This window comes from Cnephaeus nilssonii (assembly GCF_951640355.1).
Source record: "Cnephaeus nilssonii genome assembly, chromosome: 1".
NCBI classification, from domain to species: domain Eukaryota; kingdom Metazoa; phylum Chordata; class Mammalia; order Chiroptera; family Vespertilionidae; genus Cnephaeus; species Cnephaeus nilssonii.
The window spans coordinates 48728314-48747231 of NC_137072.1; positions in this window are offsets into that span (position 1 = coordinate 48728314).

Sequence of the window (18918 nt, forward strand, 5' to 3'; positions counted from 1 at the left end):
TTTGATAGAAGCAGAGAGAAAATTGGTGAGATTCTGCCGCCTAGACTGGGTGTACTAATAAAGGAAACAAATAGTTATTTTCATATTTTGATTCTATTTGAGAACTAAATGGTGACTTAAAACACACACACACACACACACACACACACACACACACACACACTGGGCAACAACAACAGTATGGTGATGACCCTAGGGAAAGAGGAGTGGGGGGAGGGGAAAGATGGCAAAATGGGGATAAATAGTGGTGGAAAGAGACTTGACTTTGGGGGTGAGCACATACTGCAGTATGCAGACGATGTGTTACGGAATTGTACACCTGAAACCTGCATGGTTTGATTAACCAATGTCACCCCAATAAATTTTAAAAATGCATGAGAAATAGGTAATTTTAAAAAAGTCACCAACCTATGTTGCAAAGAATATTGTGGAAAAAAACTTGTGGTATATTTTCTTTACTTTTGAACTAGGTTATCGCTCTTCCAATCTTTAAAAAAAGGATGAGTAGTTGCCCTTGAAGGCCAGTAAACAGTTTTCAATTCTTCAGCAAAGTTCTTAAGCCCCCTTTAAAAGGAAGTCTACTGCCACCTAGCGCCTAACTCTTAGAATAACTGAATTACTGTGTTCAGAAATATTTGTAAAACCGATAGTACCGCTTGGTGGCACTATGGACAGGCACATTAAAAGCACACTTCCAATTTAGGCACTACTTGTTTTTATCTTTGTTTATTAGAGTTCGTTAAATGTGACAAATACATTGTTTTCCATTTCAGTGTTTTATTTTCTAAGAATTCTGACCTATTTTTTGACACTGCTGTTTAAACCCTCCTAAGTCAGGAGAAACCTGTGCACCTTCAGATTGAATTCCTGATTTTTGAAGTTTTAAGTCTTTAGTTCAAATTAGATTGTTCTTTCATCCTTTCCCCCTTTATCCACATAACTGTAATCATTAAGTGAAAATAGGCAACACATTTCCCATATAATCCAAAGGAAGAAAGAAAAGTAACTCGGATGAAACTATAATGGGGCTCTTTGCATTTAGAAGGTGTGGTGGTGGTGGGATAACTTATGTTTTATGCATTAAATCTAGTGGGAAAATGTACCTCCTGATAAGAGCATCTGCCTGAGATGATCATTCATTATAAAGTGACACACATCTGGGTCCAGATAAATCAAGAATGCTACCATGGTGCTACCATGGGAATGTTTGTAATTTACATTTACTGTGAGCACACTTCAGGTTTAATTTTGTTTCTGATACCATTACATTTGGTAGTAGTAGCAATGGGGACCGAAATTCATTCCATTTCCTCTAATAGGCAGATTCTTGAAGAAGTTGTTCTAATAAGCTTACTTTCCTTATGGCTGTACAAGGAAGAGAAGGATAAAATGCATCGCTATTTGAAAACACAACAGGTGGTTAAAAAAAACATTATACCCTAAACATATCAAAACACCAAATAAAATTTTGGTACTGAGTATCACGTAGTAGTGATCCATTTATCTGTCTATCTATCTGCATATTCATTGTATTACATATACACCCATACTTCTGTAAAACTTTTGCAATTTTGTAAAACTAATATATTATTGGTAATGATGCAGTTATAATGATTCCGTCTAAGTACTGTTACCTCTGAAATAGGAAGACTAATTGCCAAAGTACTTCTTTGGTATGTTCTGGTAATGATTATCAAGATTTTAAAGACTTTTGAAAGTGAGTTCTCATTGTTATCACTGAGCAATAGAATTTGACTTGTTTGATTTGATTTTGTTATCATCCCCTTTGGCTTCTATTCCAAATTGCCATCATTCTCCTCAACCTTTTAACTCCTTGACTCTTACTTAACTGAGAATGTTTGGTGATCTGTCAATTGTCAGCCTTACCCCACACTTACTATATATGAGCATTTCCCTGCCTCCTTTTCTCATACTTAGAGGATGGTGTGCTCCTCTTCTTGCTCAAAGCCACATTTTCTTGTGGGGCTCTTGATTCCATTTCTCGCTCTCACCTTCTTGACAGATATGGCTTCATCAGTCATTCCCACCCTGCTCTGGATTTTTCAACTTAATCTTTTTATTGGCTCTGATTCTAGGTTCACAACCCAAAGTCTTTCTCATCCTTAAAAAACAGACAAACAAAATACTCTGGCAAAACAATGAAAAAATTCTCATAACCAAAAAGCCCTTTTTGACCCGAAATGCCCCTTTGACTTGAATTTCATCTGTTTCCTTCCTTTTTTGTCCATCCGTTGTTTTCACTTTTTCACCCACTCCTCACTCTTCAACTTACTGCACTCTAGCTTCCTCTCCCACTACTAGGCTGACACAATTTGTGAAAGTTGCTAATGATTTAAACTATTTTATTGGACCTATTTGCCAATTTTTAAATTTTTAATTACAGTTTACATTCAATATTATTTTGTATTACTTCCAGGTGTACAGTATAGTGGTTAGACAATCATCTACTTTACAGAGTGGTCCCCCGATATTTCAAGTACCCATCTGGCACCACCTAGTTGCCAAATTTGAGAGAACTTATCACAACCTCCTTCTTTGTAGTCTTCTAGTAATCTCTTCCTAATCTTCTTCTAATCTGCTCATTTCTTAAATATTGATTCCCCCCCCCCCTGCTTATTTGATTCTTAAGGTTTTCCTCTTCTCATTTTGCATCAGTAATTTTTAAACATGGGTTCTTTAGTGATCCACAGACCTGGAATTGTGTGCAGAATTCTGGGTGTTTGGTTATGTGCAATTTTCTAGTGGGAAAGTCCATAGTTTACAGCATATTCTCAATGACATTCATATTTCAAAAAAGGTTAGTTAGTAATTACTGTTCTAGGTTGTCTTCCAAGGTGATCTTAGCAATTAATTTAGTTTTAAACAACTCACATATATCAAGTGCTAAATGAAAATAGAATAATTTTATTAAGTAACCTTCAAAGCAGCTGTGTATAGTTGACATGATTATTCCCACTTTACAGATTAGGAAATTGAGGCATAGAAAGATTAAGTAACTTGGCTAAAGAGACACAATTAGTAGGTAATTGACATAGTTTTAACTCCCACTTATTCACTGATGATTCACAAACTCACATCTTCAGCTTATATCTCTCAAGCTTTATATCTATACTAATAAAAGAGTAATATGCTAATTAGACCGGGAGACCTTCTGGACATCCTTCTGCACACAGCCATGGTGGCGGGGCTGAGGCAGAGGCGGTTAGGGATGATCAGGCCAGCAGGGGAGGGCAGTTGGGGGCAAGCAGGCTGGCGGGTGGGGGGGGGGTCAGTTGGGGGCAAGCAGGCCAGCAGGGGGAGCAGTTGGGGGCAATCAGGCCTGCAGGGAGGGCAGTTGGAGGCGATCAGGCTGGCGGGGGGGGGGGGGCGGTCAGTTGGGGACAAGCAGGTTGGCAGGGGGGGCAGTTGTGGGAGAGCAGGCCGGTTTGGGGGCAGTTGCGGGTGAGCAGGCTGGCAGGCAGAGTGGTTAGGGGTGATCAGGAAGGTAGGCAGGTGAGTGGTTAGGAGCCAGCGGTCCCGGATTGCAAGAGGGATGTCCGACTGCCGGTTTAGGCAGTTGGACATCCCCCAAGGGGTCCCAGATTAGAGAGGGTGCAGACCGGGCTGAGGGACACGCCCCCCCCCCCCCCCGTGCACAAATTTTGTGCACCGGGCCACTAGTCCTCTCTAATAAAATAGTAATATGCAAATTAACCATCACTCTGCTACATAAGCCACGCCCACCAGCCAGGCCACGCCCACCAACCAATCAGGGTGAGTATGCAAATTAACCCCAATCCAAGATGGCTACAGCCACAGAGAGCAAGGTTTCCCAGGTAACAGAGCAAGCCAAGCTTTCCATAGCCATTGCAGGCCTAAGCCTCCACTCAAGCTACAAAGTTTCAATTATAGAAGGTAAACAAATTCAAACAAATGGCGGCAGAATGGAGCTTGAGAGAGCAGGCCAGGGTTGCCGGCAGCAACAGGGGAAGCAAAGCTTTCCACACACCCTGGCCGGGCTCACCCACTTAAGGCTACAAAGTTTCAATTGTAGGTGAATTAACTGCCACAGAAATGGCTGTCACCCCGGAGGCAGCAGCAGGCTTGGCTCCGCTCCAGGCTACAAAGTTTCAATTGTAGAAGGAAAATAAATTCCAGATACCAGGGCCTCTGCTTGGGTTGCCAGGGGGCATGGCCGGCCTGCAAACCACCACAGGCCCCTTGCTCAGGCCGCCCCACGCCCCAAGGGAACCCCACCCTGATCCGGGACACCCTTCAGGGCAAACCAGCTGGCCCCCACCCGTGCACCAGGCCTCTATCTTATCTAATAAAAGAGTAATATACAGATTGATCATCACTGCAACACACAATATAGCTGCCCCCATGTGGTCAAAGATCCTGCCCCCATGTGGACACAAGATGGCTACCACAAGATGGCCAGCAGGAGAGGGCAGTTGGGAGGCACCCGGCCTGCAAGGGAGGGCAGTTGAGAGGGACCAGGCCTGCAAGGGAGGGCAGTTGGAGGTGATCAACCCTGCAGGAGAGGGCAGTTAGGGGTGACCAGGCCGGCAGAGGAGGGAAGTTGGGGGCAAACAGGCTGGCAGGGGAGCAGTTAAGCATCAACCAGGCTGGCAGCGGAGTGGTTAGGGGGTGATCAGGCTGGCAGGCAGAAGCGGTTAGGGGCAATCAGGAAGGCAGGCAGGCAAGCAGTTGGGAGCCAGCAGTTCTGGATTGTGAGAGGGATGTCCGACTGCCCGTTTAGGCCCGATCCCACCAGGATCGGGCCTAAACGGGCAGTCGGACATCCCTCCAGGAGTCCCAGATTGGAGAGGATACAGGCTGGGCTGAGGGACAACCCCCTGCCGTGCACGAATTTCGTGCACTGGGCTTCTAGTTTATAGATAATAAGCCATTTCCATGATGTCCCATTGGCTCTTAAGCTCAACATTTTGGACACCAATTGTTATCTTCTTTCCCCAAACTTGCTTCCTGTATTTTCCATTCAGGGGCCATGCTATCAGAGTCATATTCATTGTTTTCTTTCTTCTCCTCTGTGGGACCAATCTTTAGTCCCACTGAATTTAAATCCTAATTATTATTGCTTTAGTTCAGGTCCTAATCATCTTTCACTTGGCTTTATGTAACAACTAGAGGCCTGGTGCATGAAATTTGAGCACGCGGGGGGGGGGGGGGGGGCTCCCTCAGCCTGGCCTGTGCCCTCTTGAAGCCCGGGAGCCCTTGGGGGATGTCCGACTGATGCGGAGGTGGGAGAGGCTCCTGCAACCGCTGCTGCACTCGCCAGCCGTGAGCCTGGCTTCTGGCTGAGCGGTGCTCCCCCTGTGAGAGTGCACTGACCACCAGGGGGAAGCTCCTGCATTGCTGCATTGAGCATCTGCCTCCTGGTGGTCAGTGTGTGTCATAGTGACCAGTTGTTCTGTCTATTTGCATATTAGACTTTTATTATATAGGATAATACTTAAAATACCTCTGTTAAGGGTCTTCTTTCACAGTCAACCCAGCATATTACGCTTTTATTATATAGGATGTCCTGGCTGCCTAAAATCCTTTGATGACACAACACTGTATGGTGACAAGATAATTGGGATAGGCCTTCCATGATCCAAAGCTTACCTACCTCTCTCAAACCCTCTCCCTTCCTGTTAAGTTTCCTTTCAGTTACACTGAATTACTTGGTGTTCCCTCGAGATAGCTTGTTATTTCTCACTTTTATGCCTGTGCTCATATGGTCCCCTCTGCTAGAATACACTTTACTTCCTTTTTTTTTTGTTTTTGTCTAGCTATTCTTAGATGTCACATCATGAAGATGTGTAGGTCTCCTTCCCTGTGCTAACACGATTTGCTGCTGGAATAGATGAGAAAGGGAAGAAATGAAGATGACTTCAAGGTTTTGGCCTTGGCAATTATAAGAATGGGATTGTCATTGTTTGAGATGGGAATGAGTGTGGTTTCATGGGCTAAAATAATTATCTAGTTTGGGACATAGGAATTTGAGTGACTATTAGATTTCTAAATGTCGTTATTGATTAGGTATTAGGCTAGATGACACTGAAATTTGCAGGAGCAGCTCAGACTAGAAATACACATCAGAATATAGATGTTGTTTAAAGACATGAGACTGAGTAAAAGTACCAAAGGATTGAATGACAAAAGAGTCCTAAGCACCTATGTAGTAATAATCTGTTTATGTATCTGTGTCCCCACCAAATGATGAGACTCTTGAGCTCCTGGGTTATGTTTAGTCGCCCTTTTAAGTACCTTGTATAATGTGTGCATAAGCTTTGTTTAATAAATGCTTGTTGAATAAAATGAATGAGTGAATGGATGGATGAACTGAAATAGGTGATACTAAACAGAGGTCACCAAGTCAAATATACACTGAGTGGCCAGATTATTATGATCTCATATATATACTGAGTGGCCAGATTATTATATATATCATACTGAGTGGCCAGATTATATATACATTAGAGAGCCCAGTGCATGAATTCGTGCATGGGTGGGGGTCTGGCCAGCCTGGCCATGAGGAGGGGACATGGGCAGTTGGCAAGCCTGCCTGCTGGTCGAACTCCTGGTCGAGGGGACAATTTGCATATTAGCCTTTTATTATATAGGCTATACACTAAGTGGCCAGATTATTATGCGTTCAGAGATCATAATAATCTGGTCACTCAGTGTATACAAGACTCAAGCCACAATGCAAGTAAATGAAGCAGTTTAGGGAGTGGTATTGATCATGGGAAATTGAGAAGTACATGCCCTAACAAAATGGGGAAGCCACAACTCAACCACATGTGATTGCTACCATGCACAAATGTGGGTCAAATGTAGCCACCTTTTTCCTGATTTTAAGAGAAAATGAAAATCCCTAACTTTTTAATGTAAAATTTTCTGTGAGCCAAGATTCTGCAGGTCAAATAAAATTTGTCCTGAATTCATTCATTATTCTTCAGGTCATAACCTCTGATCAAGTAACTCAACATCATTTTATAGTATATGAAAAACAAGGCTTGTATGATCTATTATTAGATAGGAAGCTAACCTTTATAGGCAGCAAATTACTCTCACCATTTGGTTAGGATTTTGGCTGTTTTTTTTTTTTTTTTAACTTCAACAGAAATAGAGAAAAACTATAACCATAAAAACTGCTTAATAAGTAGAGTTATATATGTAGTCTTCTGTTTTAACTTGATAGCTTGTCACTCTTTTAATTTGGATTCCAGAGATTTAATTGCCATATGTAATTTTTTTTTTCAGTTTTTCCATCTGAAAAATGGGGATGGTAATCTTTGCCTTAATTATCCAGCAGGGTTATTATGAGAATCAAATGAGATAATCTGTATTTAAGTGATTTGAAAGGCTTCAATAGAATGCAGCTGTGATGTGTTGCTATCACATCACTCCAGCAGGATTAGTCCAGAATTAGGCATAAATAGCTGGCTAACTTTAATAATCTTAGCCAGTTTGATATCACATCATGGGCTCTTTCCCCAGGTACTTAATCATTTTCCTTTCAATTTAAATTCTTATTGAACTGTGGCATCAATAAATATATAGAATATTGTAATATGGGGTGTCCTGCTAATGGAAAATTTAAAATATTTCTTTCAGTGCATAAGATATGACATCACTTAAGTACTTGAGAAACTAGGCAATGCAACTGTGTCACTTTGAGAGGAAAAAACTAAGAAAAGGGATACTATATGGCTAAACGAGGTTACACAATAAGTGCAACTAAAGCTTAAAGTCATTAGGGCACACATGTTAAAAGTGAAATTTTACAGCCTGGCTGGCAGGCTTAATCCCCAGTGTGGGGCATGCAGGAGGCAGCCAATCAATGATTCTTTCTCATCATTGATGTTTCTATCTCTCTCTCCCTCTCTTATAGCAATAAAAAAATACATTTTTTAAAGTGGAATTTTACAATAAAGTGTTTTGGTAACTCATTAGGAAAATATCATTGGCTGGAATCTAAGGTGCCTCTATCCTCTACAGAAAACTACTCTATATTATTTATTGATATTGTTGTGGGGTTTCACTTATTTTTGAATAAATTTTTCCCTCACTTAAAAAACATTTTATGTTCTTTGCAGAATATTAAAAAATGCTGAAACTAAAAATAAAAAAGAATAAAAATTATAAATAATTCCTATAACCAGAGATGTACACTGTACACATCTTGGGATTTTTTTTCCAGATATATGCACGTGTGTATGTGTGAGTATTCAAAGACATATCATATATATCATGTATAGAGAAACATTGTTCACAAAAGTGGAATCAAAGTAGAGTCTACTTATTTTTAGGCATTGTATTATTAAATATCCTTCAAAGGTATAATTTTAATGACTTCTTATTTTCCCACCATAGGCTGCAACCTTGTGGAAAATACTTAGCATGGGCTCTTTGATCGTCTTTTCATCTAATTGTAGGATTATCTTATTTATTTATGAATTAATATTGTGAAAGTAACCATGGGAAAGTTTTAACAAGGATAGAGGGGTTTCATACTCTGAACTGAAATCTGCACATCTCTATAGTGCTTTGTTTGATGAATCATGTTTAATCCCTCAATACCTAATTATAAATAGGATTTTTTGGTTTGAATGTATAGATCAAATGGTCATTATAATTGCTCATAAAGTAATTAAAATGGTATAGTGAGCTGGTGTTTAGCATTAAAACCTTATTACCTTATGTGACACATGATGCACTCCTTAAAGCTTTACTAGTTATTTTGTTATTTATTCTCTGAGGCTGATTTCATCCTTGTAATTACATCTCAGCAACCTAGTAATAAATACTTTCACCACTATATGATTATATGTTTTCCTGAAGTTCCAGTTCATACAATGTATCATCCTGTGGCATTTTGTTATTCATAAAAAGTCAAGTGGCTTTTAAAAATCAATGCGTTAAAAAAAAGAACATGATGTTTGTCTCCTTATTATTAATTTAGCATTGTTAAAAGTTGGTATATTTTTCTTGTTACATAGCAAGAAACATTTGTTGTCTCTCACTTTCCTTTCCATTGTTTTCTTCTAAAATTTCAGAAAAGATTACTTAACTGTCAGTGTTACACAATTGAAACTGGGTACAGATAAAGAAACTTTGGTGGATTTTTTTGTTTCATTCTTTTGCAGGTTTTGTTTTTGTAATAAGGTCTAAGGTAAAACAAATCTTAAGTGGCACCTGTTTCCCTTACCCAGAATTAGGACTTTTTTTCTTAATCTTCATTGTTGAGAGTATTACAGATGTCCCCTTTTTTTCTCCTCATTGTCCCCTTCCACTCAGTGCCACCCCACCCCAGGCCTTCATCACCCTATTGTCGGTGTAAACAGTAATGCATATCCTATATAATAAAATCCTAATATGCTAAGTGACTGGTCGACCACAGTGTAATATGCTAATGATATGCTAAGGCCACTCAACCGCTCGCTATGGTGTGCACTGACCACCAGGGGGCAGACAGTCGACCAGTCGCTATGATGCTCACTGACCACCAGGGGGCAGACAGTTGACTGGTCAACCAGTCATTATGACATGCACTGACCACCAGAGGGCAGATGCTCTGACCGGTAGGTTAGCTTGCTGCTCGGGTCTGGCCAATCAGGACTGAGCGAGATGGGGCAAACAAGCCCTGGAGCCCTCCCGATGTCCCTCCCTGGCTGCCAAACTCCCGTGTCCTTTCCTGGCCCCAATCGTGCACTGGTGAGGTCCCTCGGCCTGGCCTGCACCCTCTTGCAATCCAGGCTGAGGGACACCCCCGACCCCCCACACCCAGAGTGCACAAATTTCATGCACCGGGCCTCTAGTATGCATATAAGATCTTTGGTTAATCTCTTTCCTTCTCCACTTCCCCTTTCCCTCTGAGATTTGTCAGTCTGTTCCATGTTTCCATGCATCTGATTCTATTTTATTCATCAGTTTATTTTGTTCTTTAGATTTCTTATTAGTTTATTTTGATTTTTTATATTCAGTTGTTGATATGTATTTATTGCCATTTTATTGTTCATATTTTGTATCTTTTTCTCCTCCTCCTCCTTCTCCTCCTCTTCCTCTTCTTAAAGAAGACACTTCAAAATTTCATGCAATACTGGTTTGGTGGTGATTAACTCCTTTAATTTTTTCTTGTCTGTGAAGCTGTTTATTTGACCTTCAATTCTAAATGATAGCTTTTCTGAGTAGAGTAATCTTGGTTGTAGGTCCTTGCTATTCATCACTTTAAATAATTCTTGCCACTCCCTTCTGGCTTGCAAAGTTTCTGTTGAGAAATCTGCTGACAGTCATATGGGTGCACCCTTGTAGGTAACTAACTGCTTTTCTCTTATATCAATAAGACACATTTTCCTAAAACTATAAATTGGTTTCCTTTTAATATTAAGATACTATATATTATTGTTTTCATATAAATCAGATCATGGCTTTTAGTACTTTTCCACTTATTTAGAAACATGTGATACCTTCAGAGATTTCTATTATGATCAACACAGAAGTAGTTTTTATCAGCATTCTCTATTCTTCCTCTTACCAAATCTTCCCCACTGTACAAATACCTATGAAGCTTCCTTATCACAGGATTATGAACATTTATGAAGTTATAGCCTACTTTGTTTTAACAAAGACTTGAAATCTTATTAAATCATGCATAATACATCACAAAAATTTAAAAACTTTGTTTACAGAGAAAATAAATTTAGAATGGTGACATATAATGAAGGAAAAAGTTAATAACAGAAATATATATGCCCCAAGATCTACCACAGCTGTTAAAAGAGAACTACATATTTATACTGAGTTCCAAATTTCTGTTAGCCAAAGCCAAAATGTCAATATTATCAATAAAGAGTCATGCTGTAACAACAACAACAATAATCATAATGCAGATAAAACAAATAATAATAAATAAATAATAAAATAATATAATACAATTATTAATAATAATTAAAAAGAATAAATGCAGATAAAACTACAAAAGCTAATATATTTCTAGTTATAAGATTTAAGAAAAATTTCTCCTTATATCTAATATTTTTTATGCTTAAGAATAGGACATGCAATGCTTAAGAGCAGGACACAGAATCCTGGAATGAAAATATTAGCAACAACATTCTTAAATCAAAATAACTAGCTTTGTGTAGCTATTTCCCTTCAATGTAAGTTGAGGGCATAAGGTCAAACCACAATGTAATAAATACAATTTTCTATAAGTGTGTAGTACAAACAGAAAAACAAGACAAAACAAAAAAATGAAATAAGCTTTCTTAATGTCTGGAATGATCCAGCGATAAAAATCTAAACTATTTATTGGCTTGGATGGACTCTATACCGTTTAATTAGTAATTTATGAATATTACTTTTTGCACTTTGACTTTTGATAAAGCTGGATAGTGACAGGCATTTTATTATCTGACTAATGCCTCAGAGTAATTATTTGGCTTTACCTATTGAAATACATGTATTTTTAGAACTTGTATACTTCAAAAAGAATAGTTCACAGAACTCATAAACTATCACAGAATAGTTCTTTTTCTGGTTTCTTTGCAAGAAGAACTGGACATGGATTATAAAGTTGAGATTGTTTCTTTTCAGCTTCTGATAGTCTTAATGAAATTGCTGTTAACTGGGTATTTGTCTACAGGTTATTAACAAATAACTTGTTTAAAAAAAATCAACTGAGCAAAGAGAATAAAAGTGAATGTTCCCTTATGAATTTTAAGATGCCTAACCTAGAGTTTATCTTGATAGACTTTGCCTTGAGTAAGCACTGGCCCACCTCTGCATAGAGGAGGCCTGGGGAGCACTGTAGACATTATAAAGATTTTTCTCAGAAAACAATTCTGGGTCTGTTCCAGGATAGAGCAAATCAATAAACAAGGTTCCAAAGTTCTATATTGTAGACGATGGCTTTGGAAGTTTTAGCCTGGAAAATTTTCCAAGCAGAATTACCCATAAAAAATTTTAAAAATCCATTTGAAATATCTGAGTTTGAGAGCTTCCTAGTGAACCTTATGGGGAAAATTGCTTGTGAAATGTACCCCATACTACTAATAATGATTGATGTGCTGTTTAGAGTTGCTGGTCATAAACCAATTAAACCTTGGAGGACATCTGCCCCAAATGTGAATATGTGTTTATAGATAATTGACCTTAAGGGAACTCTTTCTGACATGGTAGGAATATTGTGTATTGAGCCCAGTACTATCACAAAATAGTTCTCTTTTTAGCTTCCTTTCAAGAGGAATTGGACTTGGGTTATATAATTGAGATTGGTTTCTTTCAGCTTCTGATAGTCTTAATGAAATTGTTTTTAACTGGATATTTGTCTGCAAGTTATTAACAAACTGTAATTGTTAAAATTTTACAAACAATGCCCAAGAAAGATGGGTAATTAAAACAAGAACTCGGAGGCCTTCTTAATTTCTACATCCTAGCAATGGACCAAAATTTTATGCGTTCGAGGAGCTCTCAGTAACTGAACTTGTGTATAAAGAAATAAAACTCAGTCACTTAAAAATGGCTCCTGTCCTCTACCAATGACCTCACATCTTCTTTATTTAACATTTCAAATTCTAACTCATATGGTATGGCATGTAGAATTCTAGGAGTAGATCAACAAATATAACCGGGGTGCGGGGGGGGGGGGGTGCGGGGGCGGGAGAAGGATAAAGAAAGTTGACATGGTCTAAGGCTTAAAAACATAAAAACAACTTTCCCCCTTTAATTTCTCTTCAAAAATGTAAAGGAAATGTGAGTTTAGTACAATGAGTGAAATAGTACCAAGATAAAGGAAAAAAATGAGCAATGAATAATTTTCCCCACCCCCTCTTACTCCCCACTTCCCATGTCCTGGGTCCTTACAAGTGACAAATGTTGACAACCTGATCATTCCTTCACAAACATACACATACAGTGAAATACCTTGGGTCTTGATTTCTGCTTCTCCACTCTTCCAATTTACCTGGATTTGGACTCACTTTTTTCTCACGGACACCAAGTAGTTGCTATTAACAGTCTAGGCTCTGAAATGGGTTTAGTAAGAAACTTGGACAGAGCATAACAGAGCTCTGGGATCTTAGTTAGGATGACCCAGGTGGCTGCGGGTGACTTCAATGTTTGGGGCTGGAAATCTACTTCCAAGGCAGCCTCTTCACTTGCACATCTCTCCTAGGCTGTGATGGGTGAAGAACCAGCTCAACTGGGATTGTTCATGGAGGTTCTGTCTGTACCCTTTTCAGCATGGTGGTCTCAGGACTTCTGTGGGATCTCAAGTGGTTCCACGGGTGAGCAAAGCAGAAGCTGCATGATTTTTTTATGATCTCACCTTAGAAATTACATGGTATTTCCTCCTATGTACCCTATCAGTCAAAAGAGTCACAAGCCTGCCCAAATTTAAGGGATGGACACGTGGACTCAATCCCTTGATGAGAGGAGAGGTATAGAATTTGTGGCCACTCCCGAAGAGTCCTCATGTGAAATATTTATATGAGAAGCTCATATTTGAATTGTATCTAAGCGGCATATAGAAAAGTAACAGGTCAATAATTTTGTGTTGCTCTTTTAGAAATAAGACCGACTACATTCTGAGTCTAATCAGGCCAGACCATATTCTTAGAGATAATAAGCACCAACAGAGATTATAAATGTCAAAGTCATCCTGTCAAAGAAGACATTGACTAAGTCATAACAAAAATTCTTCATTTAGTTTGAGCTGTTCATCAGCTCTTTTGAAGGTGAAAAATTTATTGGGACTGAGTTAGAACTAGGCCTGGTCACAAAGTTCAGGGTCATTGCCCTAAAAATAAAGCAGAGAAAAGCAAGCTTCTCAGGTGTCACAAATGATTGGAACTTCCATAATTGCACTCAGCGTAATGATATTGTTGAATTCTTTATCTCCAAGTCTGCCTTCATTAGTAGTTCCAACAGTAAAACTCAGGATCTACACAATTATTAATTATTAGAGGTCCCGTGCACTGGGGGTGGGGGTGGGGAGGGGGGTGGCGGGGGCAGGGGGAGCCCCTCATCCCGGCCTGCGCCCTTTCACAGTATGGGAGCTCTCGAGGGATGTCCAACTGATTGCTTAGGCCCGCTCCCCTAAGCCGGCAGTCGGACATCCTTAGTGCTGCCATGGAGGTGGGAGAGGCTCCCACCACCACCACTGCACTTGCCAGCCATGAGCCTGCTTCTGGCTGAGTGGTGCTCCCCCTGTGGGACTGCACTGACCACCAGGGGGAAGCTCCTGCATTGAGCATCTGCCCCCTAGTGGTTGGTGCACGTCATAGTGACCAGTCATTCCACCATTCAGTCAATTTGCATATTAGCCTTTTATTATATAGGATACCTAAGGTTTTATGATGCAGCAAGAAGTTTACAGTAAAACCATGACTAAGTGGTAGGCACATAGTACCAGGTGGTGCTCAGATATAAAGATGGACAGAGTGGTTTGCCTTCAAAGAACACACAGTCGGGTGGGTCTTTCAGGCATGCAAACAGATAAATTGCAACACAAGACGTTACTTGTAAATGCCATATACTCTCAGAGGGGAATGATCTGCCTGGGTGTTTATACATGATTAGCACCTGTAACTACTCCCTCCCTGTTGCACCTGAGCCTTTGAAGTTTCTCTTTTATCTGGCCTTCTAGGCTGTCTCTTTGATAGACTTCAAACCCAGTTTTCCCTTCTGCCTAGAGTTTTTGCTTTAATAACTAACTTGGATTTTAGTTTCTTTCTCTAACACTTCCCCTCCCCCTAATAGCTTGTCTCAATCCTGTTGTTTGTCTCTGTGCTCCAAAGCCTGAGGGCAATAGATTCATTCCTTAAGATATATATAAACAGAACAGTGACTATATGCTGGGGAAAATATTAGCTGCTGGGGATGCAATGATGAGCCAGTTAGGGACAGTTCCTACCTGTTGCAAGGAGTTTCTTCTGAGTATTGCCTCCTACACTCTTGGGATTATGTTCCTGGCTTAGTCAAATATGGGGTGGTTTCGACCCTGAGAAAGTCAGGGAAGCCTTTCTAGCCTGGTGACATTTGATATATTTTTTAAAAATATATTTTATTGATTTTTTACAGAGAGGAAGGGAGAGGGATAGAAAGTTAGAAACATCAATGAGAGGGAAACATCAATCAGCTGCCTCCTGCAACACCCCCTACTGGGGATGTGCCCTTGACCGGGATCAAACCTGGGACCCTTCAGTCTGCAGGCCGACGCTCTATCCACTGAGCAAAACCGGTTAAGGCTGATCTATTTTTTTTTTTATGAAAAATTAGAAAATTTCCAGATTGGGGTGATGGAAGAGTGGAGAAGATCAGACATTTCAGACAGAGGGTACAACACATACAGAAAAATAGAAATGGCGTGGTCAGTTTGGGAGACAGAGAGATTCATTTGACAGTGTAGTAAGGAATATCAGCAAGTGAAGTTAGAGAAGTAGATTGGGGTCATATTGGGAAGCTTGTAGGGCCCTTCTGATAAAGTTTGGACTTAATACTGTAGGCAGGGAAAAGTCAGCAAAAATTTATAAGCAGGGTTGGGACAAAATCAGATTTGTTGTTCTTTAGGAAGATAAACTCAGGAGGAAGGTCGTAGGAGTGAGGAAAAGACAAGATCTGTTAGGAGACTCTCACATCAGCCTAGATTAGAACTAATGAGAGCCCATTTGAAGAGATGAAAAAGAGGGGGCAGAGAGCAGAGGTTAGTTCTGCAGTAGAATTTTGAGGTGGAATCAAGAACTCTTGGCCCTCATTATTATGGAACTCTTGACAGATAGTAAGATTGTGAATCTAAGATGAAAAAAAGAAGGGAAAGGAGCAGATTTTGTAAGATGGTACCAAGTTTTGTTTTGGATACATCCTTATCCAAGTGAAGACAAGCAGAAGGCAGTTGGAGACTTTGATCTGAATTTAAAAAGGGAGAGATGATGGACCAGAGACCCATATTTGGAGATCATAAAATAAGCAAATTGACAGAAAATTAAACACATATTTGAGAAATGAGGAGAAAAAAGTCAACAAAGATTAAAAATCAGTGAAGCAGGAAAAGGACCAGCAAAATTAGTCTCCTAGAGTAGAGGAGAGGTCAAATAGATGAGGAGTGTTACTTTGTTTTTGACCAAAGTTCTATGAGTATCTGAGGCAAGTGTTGACAAAGACGAGGGAAGGTCAGTTGTCAGCCTTTCTGCCACTGATGGTTGCACCAGAGGTGATGTCCTGTGTGGTTTCTGGCCCTCCCTTTAGTTCTTGCCAGCCAGGAGTCAGAATGAAGTTAGAGCACTTCCCATATTGGTCTCACTTCCAAGAAAAAGAGTACTCTAGAAACTTGATTCGTCACTTACCAAGAGTTGAAAAACATGGGAGACATCATCTCTGCATCTTAGGAGATAACAGCACTTTAGTTTTAGCTTTAAGCCTATTTTTCCATTTCTGTGCCTGAATTTCATTTGTCCGATGCATTTGGTTGAATATCACTTTTTATTTTCTGTTGTTTAAAGATGCTTTTGAGTAGACATGTTATATAATTTTGTGATAAAAAATATTTCAGATTGTTCTAATTACCTCTTCCCCAAGAAAATTATAAGAATATTACCTTTCACCCTGGCTGGTGTGGCTCAGTGGATAGAGCGTTGGCCTGTGGACCAATGGGTCCTGGGTTCAATTCCAGTCAAGGGCACATGCCTGGGTTGTGGGCTCCATCCCCAGTGTGGGGCGTGATGGAGGCAGCCAATCCATGATTCTCTCTCATCAAGGTTGTTTCTATCTCTCCCTCTCCCTTCCTCTCTGAAATAAATATATATTTAAAAAAAAAGAATATTATCTTTCCTCATCAAACATAAATACACAAGCTGGCCTGAGAGAAGATTTTTGTCCGAATGTTATTTGTTTTCATTGTTTATTCATTTAATTTACATTGGGAAATATCCTATCTAATAAAAGAGTAATATGCAAATTGACCGTACCCTGCTACACCCACAAGCCACGCCCACCAGTCAATCAGAAGCGAGTATGCAAATTAACCCAACCAAGATGGCTGCAGCCACAGAGTGAGCAGGAGGCTTAGGTTTCCCTGGCGATGGAGGAAGCCAAGCTTTCTGCCTGCCCTGGCCTGCTCTGGCCTCCACTCAAGCTACAAAGTTTCAATTATAGAAGATAAATAAATCCCAGATACCAGGGCCTCCACTTGGGTCGCTGGGGGGTGTGGTCGGCCTGAAAACCACCACAGGCCCCTTGCCCAGGCCACCTCATGCGCCAAGGGAACCCCCACCCTGATCTGGGACACCCTTCAGGGCAAACCAGCTGGCCCCCACCTGTGCAGCAGGCCTCTATCCTATCTAATAAAAGAGTAATATGCAAATTGACCATCACTCCAACACACAAGATAGCTGCCCCCATGTGGTCAAAGATGGCTGCCCCCATGTGGACACAAGATGGCCACCACAAGATGGCCAGCAGGGAGGGCAGTTGGGAGGGACCAGGCCGGCAGGGGAGGGCAATTAGGGGCAAATAGGCTGGCAGGGGAACAGTTAGTCATCAATCAGGCTGGCAGGGCAGTGGTTAGGGGTAATCAGGCTGGCAGGCAGAAGCGATTAGGGGCAATCAGGCAGGCAGGCAGGTGAGCAGTTGGGAGCCAGCAGTCCTGGATTGTGAGAGCGATGTCCGACTGCCCGTTTAGGCCCGATCCTACTGGGATCGGGCCTAAACAGGCAGTTGGACATCCCTCGAGGGGTCCCAGATTGGAGAGGGTGCAGGCTGGCCTGAGGGACACCCCCCCACCCTGTGCACGAATTTTGTGCACCAGGCCTCTAGTATTAATTATAAGTTCCAATAGTTTAAAATGAGTCATTTAATTTGCACAGACCCTTGTGAGTAGTGCTTGGTATCAAAGGATCTGGGCCCAGTCTAGATGCTAAGGGACACTTACTGGGGTGTGGTGGGTTAGTTTGAGTGATGCTGGCTCAGTGCCCTACAAGGATTAATATCCAAAGACCAGATTATAAAGCTGAATGAAAGCACTGCTTGTATATTAGAAGAGAGTAGTAGCCAGGTGACCTGTAAATAATCATAACAGGGAAGAAAGTCACCATGAAATAAACCAAGCCAAGTGAAACCAAACACTTAGTCTGCCCTAGAGAAGGTGATATTGGGACACAGTTTAAGGGAGCCCCGAAATTCACTTCCAAGATTTAGTCTCTGCTCCCCTTCATTGTTAATAGCATTTTCATTTTTTATTCCTTTCGAGCGACACAATCTATGTGATGACTCCTTCTTTCTTTTTAAAATCAGGTGTTCATCAGCAGTGTAATTGAAACCTTTCCTGTTTGGCTTATAAATGAAAGCGCTCCATTATATGCATTTAACTAGGGTTTCTTTCAGATCAGAATCTCTTTTGTGAAATCCAGTGGCAATCACGCAACCTCTACTGATTTGTATCTACTCAGCTGTGTACAAGTTGTATTTTTCTTACCTGATAATAAGTACCTTGAGAGCACGAAACACTAGCTTTTCATCCCTCTGTCCATCCATCCATTTGTTCATCATCTACTTATTGAACATTTGAGCATCTATGTGTCAGGCACTGTGAAGAACTTTGGAATGAACATGATATAGCCTTTCCCTCAAAGATCTTTTAGTTCAGTTAGAGCAGCGGTTCCCAGCTGTGGCTGCATATAAGAATCACCTGAGTTGCTGGCTCCACTTTCAGGAAGTCTGTTCTCATTGTAGTAGAGTGTGGCCTGGGTATTGGTGCACAAAATTTGTGCACGGGGAGGGGGGGTCCTTCAGCCCGACCTGCACCCTCTTCAATCTGGTAGCCCTCGGGAGATGTCCAACTGCCAGTTTAGACCTGGGATAGGGCCTAAACTGGCAGTTGGACATCCCTCTTGCAATCTGGGACCTCTG